Source organism: Chlorocebus sabaeus, chromosome 1 (genome assembly GCF_047675955.1).
Source record: "Chlorocebus sabaeus isolate Y175 chromosome 1, mChlSab1.0.hap1, whole genome shotgun sequence".
Classification (NCBI taxonomy): Eukaryota; Metazoa; Chordata; class Mammalia; order Primates; family Cercopithecidae; genus Chlorocebus; species Chlorocebus sabaeus.
The window spans coordinates 67,507,288-67,530,773 of NC_132904.1; the positions used below are offsets into that span (position 1 = coordinate 67,507,288).

General features: G+C 41.5%; 1 long non-coding RNA gene across 1 annotated transcript; it reads left to right on the plus strand.

The window, feature by feature from the left end:
* The first annotated feature begins 2,287 nt into the window (after window positions 1–2,287).
* On the plus strand, window positions 2,288–13,323 carry LOC103247955 (putative uncharacterized protein C11orf40). Its single transcript, XR_012094020.1, has 4 exons — window positions 2,288–2,386; window positions 6,541–6,701; window positions 12,327–12,463; window positions 13,114–13,323. It is a non-coding gene; the product is annotated as a putative uncharacterized protein C11orf40 (long non-coding RNA).
* The last annotated feature ends 10,163 nt before the right edge of the window (window positions 13,324–23,486 follow it).

Sequence of the window (23,486 nt, forward strand, 5' to 3'; positions counted from 1 at the left end):
AGCAAGAGCTTTCAACATCTTTGATTGTGCCTCCTTTATCATTATTTGCTTATAGTCCTTGCCATTCAACCTTTATAACCTACATCATATAGAAGAATGCTTAGGATGACATAAAACCAATCATTGAACAAAGTTGCCATAGCCTATAAGAGAACAGAAAAAGCAGACAAAAATAGGCAAGAGTTGTATATCTCAAAAATTGAGCAGAAATGTTTGATTTTGTGTCCAGCTAAAGTTGCCTTCTTGTGTTCAAGATAATATGGCTAAAGAAACCTAAGAAGTATTGACATAGGTCTTCAAACTTCAGAAAACAGTTCAGTTCCTTCATCTCTCCCTTTTCAAATCTCCACACTGTACTCCAACACAATAGAGGCATTTAGAAATACATAAAGATCTATCCTCAGGAACACACATGTCATCTAAGTCTATTAACTTGGCTATTTACATTAGTTGATGCAGAATCTTGAGGTCCTGAAAGTCCCCCGCCCCAAATATTACTAAGACTCCCCAGGAGGTACCTGTAGTAGTTATCACAAATGAAACCCAGTGTTCCATTTCTAGCATTTGTGCCCCAGTGTAACCCCCTCTTCCTGAGTGGTGCTGGACCTAATGGTTTACTTCTAATGAATAGAATTCTGCAAAAGCTATGAGATTTCACTGTCCAAATTAGTTATAAAGACACAGTGCTTTCCATGTTACCCTGTTTTACTGCCTTTCTCACCCTTTAAGAGGTAACACGGTATTGATGGTTAGTGTTGATGACTGAACTTGGCAAACAGTGTGCAAAAAAGAAAAACTAAAGACTAATATTATAAGAACTGACCCAAAAATACTAAATAAAATATTAGCAAATATTGGAGTGTTTTAGAATAGGGACTTCTCAAATGTTAATATGTTGTATAGTTTTTACATCAGTGTTGTAGGCATCAGGGATATGTTAGGCTCCAGAGTGAAGCCAAGAAAGAGAATTTAGATGCTGAAGTTCTAGCTGATAAAGTGACATATACGTCTGAATTCAGTAACTCTAATGACTCCAACCTGTTTGGATCCATTTTGTAGTCTTTTTTTATAAAGGAAATTTGCACTTAAAATGGACTAGGACAGACATTAGACAGCTGAAGAAAGTATAGCATAAAAGGAAGAGATGATATAGTTGACAAGTGGCTGGATTTTAGGGTATAGTGGAAATCTTTGACTGCCTGAAGACATTATAATCTCAGAAGTTATCCTGAGGGTAACTAGGGATTAAGTCTGCAATTCACTAGGCCAAAGCTTTGTTCATATTTGCCACCTCGGCATAAAGGCAAGTGTCAGACTTGTGTGTGTATGTGTGTTTGTGTGTGCATACATGCATGCGTCCAAGTATTGATACACAAGTCCCATTTCAATCACACAGCCCCTTTTGCTTGAGCTAATTTTCACTAGGAAGAACCCTGTCATATTTTCCAAGGGAATAAATTCATTTTGGGCCATCAAGAGCCAGCCATAATACCACCTAATGGAAAAATCTACAAGATTCTGGTTATTTCTTCACAAAAGTATCTCTTTATTACAGAAAATGCAGCAGAATCATTCAAACAGCAGAATATCCTTAGAGATGGATGAGCTTAATGAGTCTCTTGAGATTGAGGTTCAGGTCAAGACACATCAATTACTTAAGGTCTTTGGCCTCCTGCCAGGAGAATCTATCACTTCCGGCTCTCTATGTGTGTCCTTCTCTACAGTTTCCATTGCTAAAAAGCCAGTCAATAAATACAAGCACATTTTAAGCAAGCTTTAAATGTATTTTCCAAATTTGTCTCTGTTATTTTAGTTCTGTTATTTTATGCCTGGATCTTTTAAAAATCGAAATTGAGAAGGTGAATATATTTTTATGTTGGCTTATATTGGTTCTTATTGACTTTTGTTTATTTTTTGGTCCTCATTATATTTTTAAATTATGTTTAATTTTATTCTACCTGTTTCATAATTTCTTAACAAACAGGAACTATGATAAGAAGCATGGGAGCAACAATGGGAGAGTCCATTCTATCATCAGGAAAAGTCTGACCATTTATTCCCTTTACCCATTGTAAGGTATATGGATGTGTTTTAGTCAAGGAATAAGCCAAGGCAGATATCCAGGCCTGCATGATTCCGGGAGTTTGTTGGACAGGTGCACACTTCTACTTGTTATATAGATTGTTTGTGTAACTTCATACTTGACTCTGAGCCACTAGTGTCTGTAAAAGGTATAATCACCCTGCTAACACTGTACAGGGGCTTTTGGGGCTTGGCTTAACTCAACATGGTGCTGGGGCCCAGAGAAAGACAGGCAAAGCTGTCCATCTTGCAGATGGACAGAGGGGCCCCACAACATGACTCACGCTGGTGCCCAGAGAAAGAGGTCAGCTGCTGACCCTGAAGGCAAGGGAGAGCCAGCCATGCAGCTGCAGGCATGGGGGTGGGAGGAGCCACAGAGCCAGAGCAGACAGTTGCGTTAAGGTGGACAGTGTGAGAAAGTTGTTAATAAGAACTGCTGCTGAATGAAATCATCTTTCACCTGCCTACGGACCGCCGAGTGTTCTGTTCATCCATCCATTCCCCTCAGACTTCAGCGTGGGCTGGACCCAAACCCTGGGATCTGACACCCATCTCAAGTCCTCTCAGAAGACTAATCAGATATGACTTTCCCCAGTTGTATACTGTGTAGCTCCACACAGATCCCCCATGAAGCACTCATTACCTCATAAGCTGGGAGTGTCAGCTGCTGATAGTTCACACCTACATTTCTTTCCAGGAATTATCTTCAGCCAAAGGGAGCTATATTACCCTAAATTAGCCACCCTCCATTTGCAATGATTGTATTTAATGACTAGTTGATGGTGAGTTTAAAGCCCTGACTCCCTTGCCTAACTCAGGACAAGTTTCTCGTAAATCAGCTGGGAAGTCTGATGAAACTGCGTTGTAATTCCCCTTCTCCCTCTGCAAAATTCTGCCTCCTTTGCACGTATTGAGACATTGTTTCTGAGCTTACTTTCTGATAAACTTTCAGCATGGAAAAGTCTCAAAGTCAGTTTCTAAGGAACCCAACTTAAGACAGTTGATAGCAGGAATGGTCCCAGAAAATGGACTCTCAAGTGTGATTATAAGTTGACAGGCTGGAAATGAGGACCCAGAAGACTGTTTTCTAAGTTGTCCTGAACACAATTAGGGCAGGAGAGTCCTTACCATGCTAAACCATATGCTTCCCTTTTCTTCCTCTTTTGCTAGTTTAAAAGATAGTTTTTGATAGAGAGGAAAAATTAATGGAAAGTTAACTAATATTGGTTATGTGTCTTTATTCTGAGTTGGTTCTAGATCTGATCTAGAATCTAGGGAGTGATGTATATTTCACAATGTACAGAGTTCATTATTTTACTGTCAAGTTTAAGATTCTAGCCCATGTCTGGCAATTGCAACTTTTTTTTTCTTGTGAACCCTGATGTTAAATGTTGGAAGGTGAATTATGATACCGTAGTTACAGGTGGACACACTCAGGAGTCTCCCAATTTAAAAAATCAACACCAGCTCTCAGCTGCCACTTTGCTTCTGGTTTAGTGGGTTCAGGAGACTCCGTGACTCCAGCTAATCCAGGCTTCAAGAACTCTGACCAATGGCACTCTCTCACCTTCTACTTAAGTTAAACTTCAACTGTCTGTAGGCTCTGTAAGCCACTGACTGAAATGAGGTGGGTGGGGTCTGAGTAGTTTGGGTAGAGATTGGGAGACTTCTTAGGTTTTTCCTTTCTGTCTGTGTCTTTCAGCTTTTTCTGTTTCTGCTTCCTTTAGGAGGTAAGCAATTCTCTGCTGATTGTCTGTGAGGGAGACAAAATGAATAAGGGACCTAGGTTTAGTCCCATTTCCTTCCATCTCTCTCATAATCCCACGACTTGCCCAGGAAGTGAAGACTGGAACAAGCTCAACATTCCTCACTTTCACTAACGAAATAGTGAAAATCGGCACTGAACTGAGATGCTTTGGGCTGGTGAAATACTAGAAAATACTTCTTAGTTCTGGTAAAGCTCATCCTTTCTCTCACTACTTTCTTCCTGTGGTTATTGTGGGGCCATTGGAATAACCCCAGACTGGGAACAGTTTCTAAAGAAGGGCCTCACTAAGAAGCTGGGATGGGAGCATTAACCCTGCTTTCACTAGGAAGGCTATTTCTAATTCGTAGGCTTAACGTCCCTTACAACAGAAGGCTAGAAGAAGGACCTTCTCAGCTGGGCGCGGTGGCTCATGCCTGTAATCCCAGCACTTTGGGAGGCCAAGGCAGGCGGATTACCTGAGGTCAGGAGTTCGAGGCCAGCCTGACCAACATGGAGAAAACCCATCTCGGCTAAAAATACAAAATTAGCCGGCCATGGTGGTGCATGCCTGTAATCCCAGCTACTCAGGAGGCTGAGGCAGGAGAATTGCTTGAACCTGGGAGGAGGAGGTTGCAGTGAGCAGAGATTGCACTCCAGCCTGGGCAACAAGAGTGAAACTGTTTGTTTGTTTTTAAAAAAAAAAAAAAAAAAAAAACCTCTGGTTGGCTCAAGCTTCACTTATGACTCAGGCACAAACTGGCCTTACCATTATTGATAGGGAAGGTTGTGAGCTACTTTCCAACCAACTCAAAATATTCCCCATCAGAGGGAAGTTGCTTATACATACATACCCCATCCTCTTGATGCCTTTATTTATTTTATAGCTTTCTTTTCTGAAGCCATTCAAATATTCTCTCAGGAAGGACTAAATGTTAATTTCACTTTCTAGGATGCTTGCCTTGGCTAAGGCTTTTTTCCCTAACAAAGCCTTTTTTCAGAACGTGAGAGTTCCATTATTCTGACTTAAGTTTTCTTCTCTCCCTTCTCTCTCAATTGACCTTTCTGGTGGATTAAGACTTAGAAGACCGTTTGGTATTCATTTAGGTTGATTCCCCTTGTCTTGATGGAAATTGGGAGACCACAAGGCTAGGGAGTGACTTACTGGGAAATGGACATATCCCTAGTGTGCTCATAGCCACTGTTTATTGCTTCCTCTTCCTTTGCCATTCAAGCTTACAAATCCAGTCTGGGCATGGTGGCTCACGTGTTTAATCCCAGCACTTTGGGAGGCCAAGGCGGGTAGATCACGAGGTCAAGAGATCGAGACCATCCTGGCCAACATGGTGAAACCTCATCTCTACTAAAAATACAAAAAATCTAGCTGGGCATGGTGGTACATGTCTGTAGTCCCAGCTATTCAGGAGGCTGAAGCAAGAGAATCCCTTGAACCTGGGAGGCAGAGATTGCAGTGAGCCAAGATTGCACCGCTGCACTTCAGCCTGGCAACAGAGCAAGACTCCATCTCAAAAAAAAAAAAAAAAAAAAAAAAGCCAGGTCTGGTAGTGGGAGCTTGTAATCCCAGCTACTCAGGATACTGAGGCAGGAGAATCACTTGAATCTAGGAGCAGAGGTTGCAGTGAGCCGAGATCGTGCCATTACACTCCAGCCTGGGTGACGAGCAAAACTGTCGCAAAACAAAACGAAGTTTACAACTCATTTCATAGAAGTATACATGGTCCCTCTTACTACATACTTTCTTGGGTTCCTAGGTGTTTTCAAGAAAGGGTTCCTAGATGTTTTAGTCCTTGAGATTACTCTTTCTTAGTTGTTTGTTCAGGATCCCTTATGATCCCAAAATTCTAGACTAGAATTGATCATCACACTGTTATCTTGCTTTTCTTATGGGACCCTAGACTCACAAGTTCTTTTCCATACTTCATGTAGAACCTACAGATTTCTTGACCTCACTTTCTAATAGGGATCTCTGCTTTGATGTTCCTCAGCCTACAGTTTGAGGGGTCTCCACTTAACTTCAATGTTCTCTGCTCTAAGCAACAATACCTCTGAAATGTACTTGCCTAGGGGATGGAATTGGACCAGTAAATGGGATTGTGATGCTGATCCTAAAAGTTATCTTCCTTCCCTCAATCTCCAAGACATTTCTGCCCTCAGAATGGAAGAACCCTGATAGAGGCAGAAGTCATGAAGTACATTGAGACCCTTGTTGACGGGTAAAACCTAAGTGTACACAGCTATATAGGGTAGAATGACAGACACTAGAGACCGAGAAGGGTGGGGAAAAGATGGATGATAAATTAATGGTAAAAATGTATGTCATTCAGGTGATGACTACTAAAGACCCAGACCTCACCACTATCCATGTAACAAAACTGTATAACCGTTAAACTTGTTTTAAAAAAATCTAAGTGCCCGTCCTGTAAAGGACTCGTAGTTGCCTATTGCTTTAAAGGGCTTTCAAAGCATTTTCCTAGGGGTTGCAATGAATAGCTACTTCTGCCTGACTGAGGGCAGAGCTATGCCTTTAATTCAGGAGCTCACAGATGCCTTTCATCATATACTGAGACTGTCAAACGAGCAAAGCTAGCCATCGTCACCTGTGGCTGCTTTTCTTTTGAAGAGCTTATCTTGATTCAGGGTAAAATAAAGACTCCTGTGTTTCAGATTGTGATGGCTCATGATAGGAAACATAATCCAAAAATATCCTTATAAACTTCTACAGAGCCTTTAACTTAGATGAGGATGTGTTCATACACCAGGCCAACCACCCACTAACAGTGCTGTCTAGTGTGATGATGGGTAATAATGACCACTCCTTGGCAGAAGGTGATAAAAGACCTTGCTTTAGGGTACTGTAGGTGTCTGGCCTCAAGGGATGCCCTTCAAGGAATGCAGCAGTGCCCTCGGAGTAAGAAAGTACTGCCCAACCTAACATGCACTTTCAGTAGCTGCGGTCCAAATATAACAGTGACCAGGGGTCTCTCTGGTACCCTTTTATAAAGGCACTAATTCCATTTACAAGAATTCTACCAATTACCTCCTGAAGGCCCTAACACTTACCTGGTCTCAACTTATGAATCTTGAGGGTGTACACACATTCAAACCATAGCAGCATATAAAAAGCATAAGCTTAACGAACACTACCTAATAAATTACATAAATTGTTAGTGTCTCAGTTTTTTCACCCCACTTAAAAGGCAAAGTTCCAAGTTGGATTAAACAAGACCCCATACATATGACATCTGTAAACTCAAAGAATTGTAAAAAATCATACGGGTGGGAAAAAGGTCACTTTTATGTCAGATAAAGCAGACATTAAATGAACAATAAAGGGAATTACATAATAAAGGGTTCCATTCTACAAGACTTAACTATCATAAGTATGTATGCACCCAACATTGCAGCATCCAGATCCATAAAACAAGTACTTCTAGATCTATGAGAAGACTTTGCCACTCAATAGTGAGGGACTTTAACACCCCACTGGCAGTGTTAGGTCAAGGCAGAAAACAAATCCTGGACTTAAATTTGACATTTAACAATTCGACCTAGTAGACATTTACAGAATACTCCACTCATCAACCACAAAACATACGTTCATCTCATCAGCAAAGGGGGAAATAATCTAAGATCAACAACATGCTCAGCCATAAAGCAAGTCTTAATTCAGAAAATATCAACTATACACTCTAGGACTACAATGGAATAAAAATAGAAATTGATGCCAAGATCTCTTCAACCACAATTACATGGAAGTTAGACAACTGGCTTCTGAATAACTTTTAGGTAAACAAAAATTATGGTAGAAATTACTTGAAATAAGTAAGCAAATGCAATATGCAAGTCTCTGGGATGCAAAAACAGTTGAAAGTTATGGTATTTAATGCCTACAATAAATCTAGAAAGATTTCAGACTAATTATCTAACATCACATCTACAACTAGAAAAACAGGAACAAGCTAAATCCCAAAGCTAGCAAAAAAAAAAAAAAAAACTAAAATCAGCTGAATGAAATTGAGACACAAAAATCCATAAGAAGAATCGACCACGAGTTGGCTTTTGAAAGGATAAACAAGATATCTAGACTGCTCATTAGACTAACAAAGGAACAAAAAGATTCAAGTAAGTGCAATCAGGTGAGAGGTGACATTACCACTGATCCCACAGAAATACAAAATATTATCAGACTATAATGAACACCTCCATGCATACAAACTAGAAAAACTTAGAAGAAACATAAGTTTTTGGGAACACAACCTCCCAAGATTGAATCAGAAATTAAAACCCTAAAAAGACAAATATTTAGTCCTAAAAGTGAATCAGTAATAGACCTATCAAAAACCTGGACCAGATGGATTCACAGACAAATTCTACCAGGCATATAAAGAGCTAGTACCAATTTTACTGAAGCTACCTCAGGATATTGAGGAGGGACTTGCCTCCTAACTCATTCTATGAAGACAACATTACCCTAACACCAAAACCTGGCAAAGACAACAAAACTACCAGTCAATATCCCTGAGAATGTACACAAAAATCTTCAAAATACTAGCAGGCCAAATCCAACAGCACATAAAGTCAAATCATCATAATCATATACTTTATTCCAGGGATACAAGGCTGGTACAATATAGCAAATCAATAAAAGTGATTCATCACAAACAGAACTTAAACAACCTACGTGATCATTGCAATAGACATAGAAAATACTTTTGATAAAATTCGACATTGCTTTGTAACAAACTCTCAACAAATTAGGCATTGAAGGAACATACTTCAAAATGAGCCATCTATGACAAACCCACAGGTGAAAAGGACACAAGCACATACTGAAAGGACAAAAGCTGGAAGCATTCCCCTTGATCTAGAACAGGGCAAGTGTATTAGTTCCACATGGCTAGGGAGGCCTCACAATCATGGTGGAAGGTGAAAGTCATGTCTCACATGGCAATAGATGAGAGTTTGTGCAGGGAAACTCCTTTTGAAAATCATCAGATCTCATGAGACTTCCTCACTGTCATAACAGCATGGGAAAGACCTGCCACCATTATTCAATTACCCCCACCAGGTTCTTCCCATAACACATGGGAATTCAAGATGATATTTGGGTGGGTAGACAGCCAAACCATATCAGCAAGGATGCCCATTCTCACCACTCCTGTTCAACGTAGTACTGGGAGTTCTTGCCAGAGCAACTGAACAAGAGAAGGGCATCCAAATAGGAAAAGTAAAATTGTCTGATACAATCATGGACCCAGAAGACCTAAAGACTGTCAAAAGCCTCCTCGAACTGAAATAATTTCGGCAAAGTTCCACATAGAAAACCAATGTACAAAAATCAGTAGCATTTCTTATACACCAATAACATTCAAACTGAGAGCCAAATCAAGAAGGCAATCCCACTTACAATAGACACACACACACACACACACACCCCTAGGAATACATCTAACCAGGGAGGTGAAAGATCTCCACAAGGAGACTAAAACACTGCTGAAATCAGATGACATTAATGAGAAAATATACATGCTTTTGGCCTGGCAGAATCAATATCACTAAAATGGTCATACTATCTAAGGTAGTCTGTAGATTCAATGCTACTTCAAACTAATGTCATTTTTCAAAGAACTAGAAGCTATTCTAAAACTCATAGAACCAAAAAACTTGAATAGCCAAAGCAATTCTAAGCAAAAAAAGCCAGAGGCATAACATTGCCCAACTTCAAACTATACTGTAAGGCTACAGTAACCAAAACATCATGCACTGCTACAAAAACATTTAGCCCAACAGCCCAGAACAGAGAACACAGAAATAAAGCCACATACTGACAGTCATCTGATTGTTGACAAAGTTGACAAAGATAAGCAATGGGGTAAAGACTCCCTATTCAATGGATGGCTCTGGAATAGCTGGCTAGCCATATGCAGAAGAATGAAACTGGACCCCTACCTTTCCCCATATACAAAAATAAACTTAAGATGGATTTAAAGATTTAAATGCAAGACCTCAAACTATAAGAATCCTAAAAAAAATCTAGGAAAGATCATTCTGGACATTGGCCTTGGGAAATAATTTATGACTAAGTCCCCAAAATCATTTGCAATAGAAACAAGAATAAACAAGTGAGACCTAACTAATAGAGCTTCTGCACAGCAAAAGAAACTATCAGAATAAACAGACCTACAGAACTGGAGAAAATATTTGCAAACTATGCATCTGACAAGGGCTAATACCCAGAATCTACAAGGAACTTAAACCACTTAACAAGCGAAAAAAAAAAAAAAAAAAACCATTAAAGTGACACTATGAATGCTTCTCAAAAGACATACAAGCAGCCAGTAGACAAATGCTCAATATTACTAATCAGAGAAATGCAACTCAACCACAATGAGACACCATCTCACACCAGTCAGAATGGTGATTATTAAATCAGATGCTGATAAGGCTGTGGAGAAAAGGAAATGCTTACCAACACTTGGTAGGAATACAAATTAATTCAGCCACTGTAGAAAGCAATTTGGACATTCTCAAAGAACTTAGAACTACCATTTGACTGGATATATACCCAAAGAAAAATCATTCTTCCAAAACACATGCACTTCTATGTTCATTGCAGTGCCATTCACAATGGCAAAGACATGAAATCGATCTAGGCTCCCATAAAAGGTAGATTTGATTGGGGAGGGGAATGGGAGATGTAGTACATATGTAGTACACCATGGAATACCATGCAGCCATAAAAAAAAACTCATGACCCTTGCAGCAACATAGAGCTTGAGGCCATTATCCCAAATGAATTAACACAGGAATAATAAAACTAAATACCACATGTTGTAAGTGGGAGGTAAACATTGGGTGCTCATGGACATAAAGAGGGCAACCGTAGACTCTGGAGTATACTATGAGAGAGAGGGCAAGGGTTAAATTATTGGGTACTATGCTCATTACTTTGGTAATGGGGATCATTTTTATCCCAAACCTCGGCATTACACAATACATTCATATAAAAACCTGCATGCATACCCCGAACCTAAAATAAGTTAATTTTAAAACTTCTCTCTTTTCCACCAAGTAAGTGATCCTTGCTGATAAAAACATGTTACTGTGCCTACAAAAAGACCATAAGTGGTTGGGGGTGGTTAGTGGATTTTGGGGCTGGGGTTCAGGGGTTAATCCAGAGAAAGGACATGGAAAACAAGAAGGATTTTCCAGATTTAAAAAGATTCTTTAGATAAAACCAATAAAATGTGTGTACACACAGAACCACAAGGAATTGGCAAGCTAGAAACCCAGGAGAGCTGATGGCATAGTTCCAGTTTAAGTGTGAAGACCTGAAGACCAAGAAAGCTGATTGTGTAAGTTCCAGTCCAAAAACTAGGCTCGAGATGAGAGCCAACATTTGACTTTGACTTTGGAAGGTAGGAAAAGACGAATGTCCTAGCTCAAGGCAGTCAGGCAGAAGGGTGCTGTCAATTACTCTGCCATTGTGTTCTTCTACAGAGGCCCTCAGCTGATAGGATGAGTCCCACCCACATTAGGGAGGGTAGCCAGCTTTAATCTAAAAATTCAAATACTAATCTCATCTAGAAACCCTTCAGACACACCTAGAATGTTTGCCCATGTGTCTAGGCACCCCATGGCCCTGTCAAGTTGATAACATAAAATTAACCATCACATAATATGTCAGGATTTGGAATCAAGAGGAAGATAGTAAGAGGCGCCAAAGACCAAGTGACTGACAGAAGTAGCTAAGATACTGGTATTGGGATGCAGAGAAGACCTAGTTCAGGAACTGAGCTGGGAAGTGAGGTGCTAGCTTCCCCTTGTCTGCTCAGGGGAAGGGGTCTAGAATAAAAGCTAATAGAAGGAAATATGGGACATTTCTATATTTATAATGTGGGATAATACAAATAAATAATACAAAGTTCAATATGAAAGTGATATACCTTGAAATACTGTCCTGAAGTTTTAGGACAATGCTTACTGCAGCTCCCGTGTGCAAACCCTAGCTGGAGTCTTAGTCAAGAGTCTTTAGACTCAGAGTGGACATTAAGACAATGGCTCTCCTGAATGACATGCCTCCGAATAATGCCACCCCGCACCCCACCTCAAGTTGTGTCAAACCTCAAGGTCAAGAAGCCTTAAATGCTCTATCATTACCTTGATAGCTGGAAAAAAAGGATACTATGTGGCATGTCAAGATTTAAAATGTCAACCTTGTTGTCCTTCTCAGGAGGTATTAGAGTTAAATTGAGGGGACAGGTTTCAACAAGGCATCTTCCATCTGATATTGGCACATCTGAATCTTTAATCTTGGGGTTAGGTGCTGAAAACTTCAAAACTGCCAGGATGGGCAGAAGTGGAAGAAGCCAAGACGTTTTGGTGAATGGTAAATTGAATTTCTGTAACAGTTATCTTCCTTTATGTGCCGCCTCCTAGAGCTCTTTCATTTCAACATCGCTTCTCTTGCCCTTCAAAGACCTTGCTATCTGGAACATGTTTCCAGTAGAGTCTCAATTTCCTGGATCTCAGCCCATCTACCTGTGGGAGCAATGAAACACCAGCTTCTATGTTACTTAATGGATCTTATCATGCTCTTTCTGGTTAGCAGGTCAGGTTTAGGCCATGTCTTTTTCATGTCTGTGGGGAATGTCTTACCCTGTGGTTTCTAGCTGGATCTCCTAGAGACTTCTTGGTGCCCCAGCCATTAACGGGCACAACAATGCCATAGAATTTGAATGGTTTTAGAGCTACTTTGGTAACAGTAATCATCTTTCCCCTTCTGGTCACATTGTTTTTTGGTCTCTTGTGGTGTGAAACGAAGTGGGTACTTCAAAATTTCAAAATATTTCTGGGATCTTCCCAGCATCTACTCAATTTTGATGCTTCTCTTCTGTAGACATGCTCATGCACTACTCCAATCCATGTGCCTCTGTTGCATTCCAACTTGTTACAGGTCTTCAGTTATTTTCTCCTTTCCTGCCATTGACCAGCAGTAAAGCAATTTGCCACTGAACATTAGTATATGTGTGTAGCTTCACCATGAAATGAAGGGCTTTTTCACAATGAACAACCAGACTCCACCTGAATATGTCCATTGGAAATATTTCCCTCCATTGTCATTCAAGGTATGCTTAAATGGAGGTATGCAGCAGCCATCCATCTCTTTTTTTTTTTTTTTTTTTTTTTGGCTCGTACTCTATCTGTGATCCATCTATGAAACAAACTTGGGCATTTTCTTAGTGTTTGTTCTTCATGCTCTGTAGTGTATGAGCCTTAAAGCTACCAACATGCAAAACTGCAAGTATTCAATAGCCACATGGGACTGGCCATTGAATTGGACTGCACTGATTACAAAACACTTCCATCAGAACATTCTGTCCTAGCACTGCTCCAAGTCTTTGTAGGGCAAAACTGTGTGTATGGATCATGTTTTACTTCATGTGGATGTGAACTGTTTGAAGTCCCTGCCCTGATGTAGAAAAATATTTGCCAAATCAATGACTGCAGTATGGTGATCATTAAATCAGATGCTGATTCAGGTGTTACTGTGCTGTGGCAGATACTGTATCTGGCAGAGCAGTTTAATTGGGGCTAACATTTGGTTGAATTTGAGGTACTCTTTCTGTAGGATCTTTGTGTTTTGGGTGCTATACTGGTGAACTATATAGGGATATGATGAGGGCCATTAACTCTGCATCCTTGAGACCATTTTAAGTGTCACTAACGTTCTGTATCCCTTCCATTACATAACACTGTTTACTGTCTTGTGCAGAGAAAGGGAAGTTTCAAAGGCTTCCATCTAGCTTTCCCCACTGAGAACACTTGCCTTATAGGCCAAAGTTATAAGTAGACATATCTCTTCTGAGTATACGTTTGAGGAAAATGATCACCAGGTGCATTCGAATATCGGGGATCCACTACGAGCTGGCTCTCCATTATACTCCACTATGAACTAAAATCTACTACCTGGCTTCCTATTCCTCCACTGCCTGGGGAGCCATAATGAATTTTGGGTTGCTGGGTATCAATGCTCTCTAAAGCTTAGGTCACACATTCTATAAATGGTTGGTTATTCTTTTCTCCAGTGTAAAGTTACCTGCATGAATAACCATAGGTCCCCCTAGGGGAGGGATTAGGGGAATCACTATCAAACTCATAGCAAGCTGTTGACACCTTCCTTGAAGGAAGACACATGCAATCAATGTGTCCTAAGCCTAAACACAGGGGAAAGGGTTATAAATATCATAATGTAATAGACTATAAAATGGTCATGGCCTAGCTCTTTTTTTAAATACAGTTACTCACAGATCTTATGTTACTCAGTAGTTACCTTCCACAAAGTCTAGAAAGCCCAGGAATCTAGTGGTCAATATTCCCCTTATATATCCAACCCCCCTACCACCCCCAGAAATCCACAAATCTCATTGCATGAGAATTTCAAAGGTCTGTATTCCTACCAGAGAAGTGCTGCTATCTAAGCATCCTTTGCATTTAATAAATAAGATGTTTGAGAATTGCATCATTGGAACTGCCTGACCTAGGATTACTATTTTCAAAGTCTACTGGCAAATGCTTTCTTTCAAAGCCTAAGTACTTTTCAGCCAAGTGATCTGTTTCTACATTTTCTAATAAGATTAAGTTTGCTGCTGATAAGGAAACAATTTTACCTGACAACCAAGGTTAGCAGTTGATGATGGAATAAGAGATAAACCGAATTCCTAGCATAAGGAAAGTCTGTATGAACTCCAAGCCTCCATGTTAGGTATCTCCCCCAACACCCTTATAACATGCTTGTGGATGTTTTCCAACTAGACTATTGAGTAGACCCTCCAATAACTCATATTACTGAGTTAAGACACACGCAAAATGTATAAAGGAGCCGATTTACTTGAAACTGCAATGGGAAAGTTCCCTAAGCCCCCTCTCACAGGATGTGTGACAGGGGTGTGGCTCATATGTTTGACTGAGAGAGACCCATTACACACTGAGGGGTGTACACAGAGACTCCTTACAGGAGGGGAAGCACGCAGATGGGCAGATGCAGGAGCCGGTGTGAGCGCCCCTGGGCTCTGGCCCCATGGTAGCGTCCAGGGGTCGGTGCCTGTGACTCCCAAAGCCAAAGTGGGCATGTGTTACAGTGTGCTCTTCTAGCTTTGCCATCCCCAGACAGCTTAAGTGTTAAACAGCTCAGCTGACCCTCTGCGTTTTCACAAGGGCAGAGGGCCAATGTGACAGCTTTCTGTATTCCAAGCTCTTGTCTGGTATCCAGGAAAAATCAGGTCACACACAGACTCAAAAGATGAACTCGGGTTTTATTCAGTGGTGGTGGAGGTGGCTCTCAGAGGGATGGGTGGGGAGCTGAGAAGTGGACAGAGTGGGAAGATGATCTTCCCCTGGAGTTTAGCCATCCAGTGGCCAATCTCCTCTCCAACTGTCCCCAGTTGAACTTCTCTTAGACATTGTCGTCCTCCCGCTGTTTAAGGTTTACAAGGGTACAGGGTCCTGCCCTCCTCCTGCCGCCCTCCTCGCCTTGGGTTTAGGGTTTACAAGGGTACAGGATAGGTAGGTATGGTGGACGAAATGGCAACTTTTGGGCACAAAACCAGGAATACCTGTTGCCATTTAGGGCTGTGGGTTTCCAGGCTTGAGGGTGGGGCTTTGCCAGGGAACCACCCTCTTCTACCCAGTATTTCTGTCTCCTGTCCGTATCAAAACTGGTCTGAGATCGATCATATCTGGACTCAGGAGCCTATGACACACATCTTGGACTTATATAACTGAGATAAACTGGAATACCAGTGCAGTGATCCATGTCAAGGTGTCACATATACATTTTTGTCTCATCCTTGTCAACCATTCACATCCCTGCAGGGGTGAAGGATCTGAGGACTAAACTGACTTTTTTTAATCTTGCCCAAGTTCCTGTCTAAGGGGTCTGGGGACTCATGCCCTACAAACCATACATTCTCATCAGATGGGTTTTATTTAACTCTTATATATTGTGACTTTCCAATCTGTCTCTGGCATAACATTACGTGACAAAGAAAATCAAAATACTTCACCCCAAAAACGTGTTTCTTTGGCATACTTTGAAAGGCCTTGCAAAGCCGCCATTTGTTGGGGGTAAATCTGCATCTGTAAAGAATCTAACAAAGCTAGATCCTTTTTCTTGCAGGCTTTCCAAATCCTAAAGAGATTAACTGAGTCTAGCACCTTTTAAAGATCTGAATAGGAAACACTTGTCATCTATTGTCTAAGGGCAGCCACTATGAGACTTCAAAAGAACCTTGGTCTCTACAATCTTTAATCTGACATTTCCTTTATTGATTCCAGGTCTTTTAGATAAACCAGAAGTTTTTTCAACCAGAAAATGTAAGTTGACCTATAGCCTGGAAGCACCCCCCACCCACCTCCCCCCCCATGTACTACTTAAATGTATTTGATGTCTCATGTCTCACAAATGTATAAAACCAAGTTCACCCTAACCACCTTGGGCACATATTTTCAGGACCTCCTGAGGGATGTGTCATGGGCCATGGTCACTCATTTTTGGCTCAGAATAAGTATCTTTACAGTTTGACTCTTCTCGACAGACAGTTGTATGGCTTCTCATTGAGATCGAGGATAGTGGACTGCTCAGCTTCCTGTCCTCTCTAGAAAACTGAGTATAAACTTCATGCCAGGTTAAGGCCTTACTGGGTCTTATGGACATACTAATTCAAACTTGTGAACACTGCTGATAATGGCTTAGCTGTTCTAATGATTTTTCTGATGGACTCAATTCAGCTGCTTTTGAAGTACTTGTTTCTCAAATGTCTTTGTTTTGTCCTACTGCGTTTAGGATAGAACAACACATAATCAGGTAATGCACGTGCACCACAGACTTCCCAGCGCCAATGAGAGGGTAAATGAATGCTAGGATGAAAAGGCCAAGACACCAAAAATGAACAGCAAACGTGGCCGGGTGCAGTGGCTCATGCCTGTAGTCCCAGCACTTTAAAAGGTCAAGAGTTCGAGACCACCCTGACCAACAGAGAAACCCCATCTCTACTAAAAATACAAAATTAGCCGGGTTTGGTGGCGCATGCCTATAATCCCAGCTACTCAGGAGGCCGAAGCAGGAGAATCACTTGAACCTGGGAGGCAGAGTTTGCAGTGAGCCAAGATTGGGCCATTGCACTCCAGCCTGGGCAACAAGAGCAAAACTATCTCAAAAAAATAAAATAAAAATGAATAGCAAAACTTCCCTCCCCACAAAATGAAACCTATCGCCCTTAGGGAGAAGCAGATCTAAGAATTCTTCATGAATAAGTAACCAGTGCTAAGAATATGAAAAAATGATGGAAACACTATTGCCTAAAGTCACTCTCTACCTGCTTTTCATGGCTTTCATGAGCACAGGGCTTCCCTGCTGCCCTGAATGTATTTCTGGGGACATATGAACCAGGGCTCTGAGTTGATGCAAGTGTTAACTAGACACTGTTTGTTCCAAGGCAATGCAGGGAACTAACAAGGCCCAAACTCTGTTTGCTTTCTATTGCATCTTCCCACAGCTGTGCTTGAATATCTCCTGTCTCTGGCTAAGGCTACCCCTCACAAACCTACCATCATTCTTCAGTCCAGCCTTCTTCAAAGTCTAATTTGTGTTTTTGTATATGTGGTACATCTCAGACTGACCTTGGTAGAAAAGGAGCTAGCAGTTATGCTAGTTTGCCACAAAACCTCACACCTAGAAAGTTTTGGGAATGCTCAGGACTCAGTCTTTAAAAGTTGGTCTTAACCCTGTTTGTTCAACTTTGTGATTCTAATAGGCCCTTCTAAGATTTGTCTATGTTTGTGACATTTGTATAATGGATTCTGTATTACAGAAGAATACTGATTTTTTTTTTTTTAACTTATGAGGTAAATGAATCCACCTGTAAAACCCTAAGCTTTTAGCCAAAGTTATTCAACAGCATTCAAGGCATAGAGGTTGCAGTCTGAGTAGAAAGCTATGTTTCACTGGAGAAGAAACTTATTTTCTCAACCCTGGTAAGGTTGTAGTTGGCACAGACTCCTGCAACAGTGAAGAGATTATCAAGAAAACAAGTTTATTAATGTGTCCTGTCGTGCATATCACAAGGCCAAAACTTCAACAGATAAGCCTAAGGTCTAAGCCTAGGGTTATGTAGCATCTCCAGCACACCCGGCCCCCTCCCCACCCCGCCCCCACACCGCAAAGAAAACAAAACAAGACAAAAAAAAACTTGTAGAGAAACAAAACAAAGTGACCTTTAGGCTTCCAAAGGCAGGAAACTGGGAGGGTAAATACCTGAGAAGAAACTATAATGGAGTAAGGTTTGTAAGCTGATAGCCTGTTTTTAGGCAGAAAGTGAGGAGGATAGAGCTCTCCTGTTTGCTGCTTAATCGCTTTAGTACAAACTTCTATGTTGAGGCGTATTTTGGGCTAACATATTCTGGTTTCCTTCAATCTCATGTATGAATTAGAAGTTCAACACTGTCACTAAGGATGGGAAAAGACCATTAGCTATAACTGTCCTAATCTCGAAGCTTTAGTTTTGGGCTGACACTTTCCTTTTAGGTAAGAGCCATAAAATAACCCACATCTGCCGAGAGTGGCTCTGGAGTAGAGAGGGTAAAGTAGTCTTAGTGAACACAGTGGGGCCTCCACTTGGGAAGTATCCACACAACTAAAAATTCAGCTGAGTGACTGAAAGACTGAATTTCCTGAGTTAAGATAAATGTGAAAACTTAAGAGTATTTCTCAGTCGGCTTAGGATATTTCTCAGTCTGCTTGCTCTAAGAACCCAGAACTGTCCAGTTTTGTCCTAGCAAAGGTCAAGCACTTATTCATATTTCTTTTATCCTCCCACTTGTTCTGAGTCCAAGAATTGGGAAGGGGAGAAAGGAGCAGTTCAGAATAAAAACCTTAAAGCAGGAGTATTGAGTTCTGTATCCATAACTAGGATTAACATAAAAATAAGCTCCTAATGGAGAAAATCAAGCTGGATTGTAATTGTCAATCTGCTAGTGCAGAGAAGTTAACAGCTTATTCCTATAGCTGTGCTTTCATGCCCTTTAGGTGTATTAACTGCATGTAATGCCTATAAACTTCAAGGGACCTGCTCTGCATTTAGGCTGTACCTTGAACTCAAAATGCTGTAGGAGATGACTAACACCAAGTCATTCAGATTTATGTCTGAACTAGAGCTGATCTCCCTAGAGAGAAAAAGGAAAAGCACTGTGAAATTGCGTATTGAGTGTTTTTAGTGTCTCTATCTACTTCAGTTCTGCTCTGATCTTGGTTATTTGTCTTCTGCTAGCATTTGAATTTGTTTGCTCTTGCTTCTCAAGTTCTTTTAATTTTGATGTTAGGATCTCAATTTCAGATCTTTCCAGCTTTCTGATGTAGGTATTTAGTGCTATAAATTTCCCTCTTAACCCTGCTTTAGCTGTGTCCCACAGATCTGGTATGTTGTCTGTTTGTTCTCATTGGTTTCAAAAAAACTTTATTTCTGCCTTAATTTCATTATTTACCCAGTAGTCATTCAGGAACAGGTTGTTCAATTTCCATGTAGTTGTGTGGCTTTGAGTGAGTTGTTAAATCCTGAGTTCTAATTTGATTCCACTGTGGTCTGAGCAACGGTTATGATTTCCATTATTTTGTATTTGTTGGAGTGCTTCCAATTATGTGGTCAATTTCAGAATAAGTGCTATGCGTTGCTAAGAATAATGTATATTGTTGACTTGTGGCAGAGAATTCTGTAGATGTCTCTTAGGTCCACTTGTTCCAGAGCTGAGTTCAGGTCCTGAATATCTTTATTTTCTGTCTCGTTGATCTGTCTAATATTGACAGTGGGATGTTAAAGTCTGCCATTGTGTGGGAGTCTGTCACTTTGTAGGTCTCTAAGAACTTGTTTTATGAATCCTGGATGCTCCTGAATTGGGTGCATGTATATTTAGGAGAGTTAGCTGCTCTTGTTGGATTGATAACATAAAGGTAAACTTTATGTAATGCCCTTCGTTGTCTTTTTTGATCTTTGTTGGTTTAAAGTCTGTTTTATCAGAGACTAGGATTGCAACCCCTGCTTTTTTTGTTTTCCATTTGCTTGGTAAATATTCCTCCATCCCTTTCTTTTGAACCAATGTGTGTCTTTGCATATGAACTGGGTCTCCTGAATACAACACACCAATGGGTCTTGACTCTTTATCTGATTTGCCAGTCTGTGTCTTTTAATTGGGGCATTTAGCCCATTTAAATTCAAGGTTAATATTGTTCTGTGTGAATTTGATCCTGTCATCGTAATGCTACCTGGTTATTTTGCATATTAGTTGCAGTTTCTTTATAGTGTCATTTATATTTTGGTGTGTTTTTGCAGTGACTGATACTGGTTTTTCCTTTCCATATTTAGTGCTTCCTCCAGGAGCTCTCGTAAGGCAGGCCTGGTGGTGACCAAATTCTTCATTTGCTTGTCTCTAAAGGATTTTATTTCTCCTTAGCTTATGAAGCTTAGTTTGATTGGATATGAAATTCTGGGTTGAAAATTCTTTTAAGAGTGTTGAATATTGGGCCCCACTCTTCTGGCTTGTAGAGTTTCTGCAGAGAGATCTGCTGTTAGTCCTATTGGCTTCCCTTTGTAGATAACCTGATCTTTCTCTCTGGCTGCCCTTAACAGTTTTTCTTTCATTTCAACCTTGGAGAATCTGATGCTTATGTATCTTGGGGTTGTTCTTCTCGAGTATCTTAGTGGTGCCCTCTATTTTCTGAATTTCAATGTTGGCCTGCCTTGCTAGGTTGGGGAAATTCTCCTGGATAATATCCTGAAGTGTGTTTTCCAACTTGGTTCCATTCTCCCTGTCACTTTCATGTACCCCAATCAAACATAGGTTTGGTCTTTTCACATAGTCCCATATTTCTTGGAGGCTTTGTTCATTCCTTTTTATTTTTTCCCTAATCTTGTCTTCACACCTTATTTCAGTAAGGTGTGATCTTCAGTCTCATATCCTTTCTTCTGCTTCATTTGATTTGGTTACTGATATTTGTGTATGCTTCACAAAGTTCTCATGCTGTGTTTTTTCAGCTCCCCCAGGCCATTTATGTTCTTCTCTAAACTGGTTATTCTAGTTAGCAGTTCCTGTAACCATTTATCAAGATTCTTAGCCTCCTTGCACTGGGTTAGAACATGCTCCTTTAGCTCAGAGGAGTTTATTACCCACCTTCTGACACCTACTTCTGTCAATTTGTCAATCTCATTCTCTGTCCAGTGTGGTGCCCTTGCTGGAGAGGAGTTGTGATCATTTGGAGAAACATTCTGGTTTTTGGAATTTTCAACATTTTTGTGCTCGTTTTTCCTTATCTTCATGGATTTATCTACCTTTTGATCTTTGAGGCTGATGACTTTTGGATGGAGTTTTTGTGTGAGGGTCTTTCTTGATGTTGATGTTATTGCTTTGTTAGTTTTTCTTCTAACAGGCCCTTCTGCACGTCTGCTGCAGTTTGCTGGAGGTCCACTCCAGACCCTGTTTGCCTGTGTATTACCAGTGGAGGCTGCAGAATAGCAAAGATTGCTGTCTGCTGCTTCCTCTGGAAGCTTCATGCCAGAGGGGCACTGGCCTAATGCCAGCCAGAGCTCTCCTGTATGAGGTGTCTGTCAACCCTTGTTGGGAGGCCTCTCCTAGTCAGGAGGCACGGCGGTCAGGGACCCACCTGAGGAGGCAGTCTGTCCCTTAACAGATCTGGTGTGCTGTGCTGGGAGAATCCCCCTCCTCAGAATCAGCTGCTCTCTTCAGAGCTGGCACGTAGGAAAGATTAGGTCCACTGATCCGCACCCACAGCTGCCCCTCCCTCCAGGTGCTCTGTCCCAGGGAGATGAGAGTTTTATCTGTAAGCCCCTGACTGGGGCTCTTTTCCTTCAGAGATGCCCTGCCCAGTGAGGGGGAATCTAGAGAAGTAGTCTAGCCACAGCAGCTTTGCCACGCAGTGATGAATTCTGCCCAACCCAAACCTCCCAGTCTCCTTAGTACTCGGGGAAAAACTGCCTACTAAAGCCTCAGTAATAGTGGATGCCCCTCCCCCTACCAAGCTCTATCATCCCAGGCCAACTCCACACTGCTGTGCTGGCAGTAAGAATTTCAAGCCAGTGGTTCTTAGCTTGCTGGGCTATGTGGGAGTGGGACCTGCTGAACAAGACCACTTGGCTTCCTGGCTTCAGCCCCCTTTCCAGGAGAGTGAATGATTGTCTCACTGGGGTTCCAGGCAGCGCTGGGGCACGAAACAAACTTCTGCAGAGCTAGCTCAGTGTCTGCCCAAACAGTCGCCAAGTTTCATGCTTGAAACCCAGGGCCCTGGTGGTGTAGGCACACGAGGGAATCTCCTGATCTTTGCATTGCAAAAACTGGAAAAACCGTAGTACCCAGGCCAGGTAGCAGAGTCCCTCACAGCTTCCCTTGGCTGGGGGAGGCAGGTCCCCCAACTCCTTGCCCTTCCCAGGTGAAGTGATGCCCCATGCTGCTGCTTCTCAACTCTCAGTGGGTTGCACCCACTATCTAACCAGTCCCAGTGGGATGAACTGGGTTACCTCAGTTGGAAATGCAGAAATCACCTGCCTTCTGCATTGGTCTTGCTGGGAGCTACAGACCAGAGCTGTTTCTATTTGGCCATCTTGGCCCCTCCCTCCTTCATTCCTGCCTAAATGGCTTTGAAAGAAGCTTTTCAAAAGAGATCTCAAAGGACTCTACCCATAACAGGTATTCTTCCCAAAGACAGACTGCTGTGGCCTTAAAGTTGAAGACTTTCCTGTGGGACTTGCATAATTGTGTTAGAATGGGTCTTCCCAAGAACAGATAAAGATGGAATTAGATAGCTCAGATTTATTGAAGGAGGCTGGAGGGGAAAATGGCCATAAAGGAAGATGGAAAGAGGGATCTCAAGAGGCTAGAAGAGCCATGAGGTCACAATCCAAGTATCACCTTTGGGAGGGCGGAAGGAAAATAAAGAGGGTCTTAGGTTTCTGTGCATCTCTAAGAAAGTTTTGGCAAGGTTAATGAAGACCTTGAACCGGAGGCACCTATAAGGAATACAGCATCTCACAGGATTAGAACTGTCTTAATAGCTCTGTGCTCATTTTTTGGTCAGAAACAACCAAAGGGAAGTGAAGCCTAGACAATGCCATGTATTTCTAGAGCACAGTGACTGAGGCCATCAAATACGTTCTCTGCGTTCAAATCTGAAAGACATGTTTTCATGGCCACCACAGTCCATTCTTGTATTGCATGGATCTCCTTCAAACAGATGTGGGGAGCATCTTCATAGCTCCAGTGGGCCTCTCCCTTGCTGAATGGGAAACTTAGAGGAAGGTTAGTAGAACAAACTACAGCCCTTGTTTCTGAAGTTTTAGGCCACAACTTTTCCCCCATTCCTTCGCTGCTCAATTCTTCTCACCCTCCACTATTGCCATTGCAAATCATGGTAGCTTACCTAGTGGGGTGACCTCAATCCTTTATTCCTGAGGGGACTGACACATTAATCATACCCTTATCTGAGGAATGATCCCCAGATATGTATGCCCATAGTCACAATGGGTCAAGGAAGCACCAGAAAATGTCCAAATGGATCACCTGGCTTCACATATTTTAC